Consider the following 1545-nt stretch of genomic DNA (forward strand, 5'->3'; position numbering starts at 1 on the left):
GGAACGTTTTTTGGTTGCTTTCGCTCCAATGTGATCAGGCCACGGAGCGAATCGCGGATCAAGGCTGGCGTGCTTTTCAGGTCTCCTGTTGTTCCAGCATGCGTTCATGAGCGCACACACACACACACACACACACACACACACACACACACACACACACACACACACACACACACACACACACACACACACACACACACACACACACACACACACACACACACACACACACACGTACCATTGCGACTGGACAGAATAGAAGCCAGCCAAGCCCAAGCTGTCGCCAAAACCGGCTGGGTTTCGTTGCCCTCATCGCCGTCCTCATCGTTGCTTTGCTGTTGAGAACAAAAAATTCAAGGTAAGAACAATGGCTGCCATCGTCACAGGCTGTCAAAGCATGGCACCACTGCGGTGAAAAATTTCAAGCACATAAGGTCGGCAAAAGCAAAAAAAAAAACAACCACAAACAAAATGGCGCGCAACTGCCGAGACACCAGTAAGAGCAAAGTTTGCTCGCCCCTCACGACTCTCGCCACTCCCGCCACTCCCCGGCAGCACAGAACCAGTTCGTTCAGAGAGTTCATGGAGAAGACGAGAGGGGTACACTAAAACAGGTCTCGGTCCACTTACGGTTCTGACACGCTTGTCGACGTGACCTCCAGGAGAGTCCACTGCTTGACGCTTTGAAGAAGGCGAAGAAGATGTCACCAAGGCGGGCTTGGAACCAGCCGAACCCATCGCAAAAACTGAAAAAAAAAATTGATTGAACCGATTAGTCAAAGTGATTTTTGGTTGTCGGCATCGTGTCGTTTATGGCGTGTTTGCTTCTATTTTCCAGTTTCATCATGACGACGAAATTCGAAATGTTGAGATACAGTTGATGTTCGTGGACGTGTTTGTGTTTTTCTTTCGGTTCGTTGCGATTTGTGTTTTGTCAATTCAAATTCAAGCTCCCTTCAACTTCACCCCAATGTCACGTCACTCGCTTGCCTCGCTCTCAATCGTAGTGTCGCTCTAATGTGCAGGTCGACCAGTCGCACACAGCGGCGCCGGCGGATCAGGCGCCCACCACGTCAAGTTGGAAGCAGCTGGTCTCGCATTGCCGGAAGTCACGGAGCCGGACGTGCTTGACAACGACGAGGGCTGGTGGCACACTGCTACACGAAGTGCTGGCAGTGAAGAACACTAGCGAAGGCACCATGCTTCTGCTACGACGTCATGGCTGGTCAGACAACAACATCATCGCACCCTTCCTCACGACGAGTTGGACCAAGCTAACCGCCACAAGACCGCTGCTCACGGTGAAATGGGTCTCACACAGCGCAAAGAAAACCCTGCTTGCCAACGGCAGGTGGAAGCCCCAGGCAACCGATACGTACTTTGTCGGCTATGGGTTTGACGCGTGGATCGACCCGAGCGTGCTGATGCTTCATGGGCAAGGCCTCACACCACTGCCAGTCGTGCACAAGGATACAACACTCAAGGCCATCCGCAAGCGTTTGACAGCCACCCCCAAACCCTCGCGCGCACTGCTTGAGTGGGACA

The sequence above is a fragment of the Capsaspora owczarzaki genome, assembly GCF_000151315.2.
Source record: "Capsaspora owczarzaki ATCC 30864 unplaced genomic scaffold supercont2.32, whole genome shotgun sequence".
In the NCBI taxonomy this organism is placed as follows: domain Eukaryota; class Filasterea; order Ministeriida; family Capsasporidae; genus Capsaspora; species Capsaspora owczarzaki.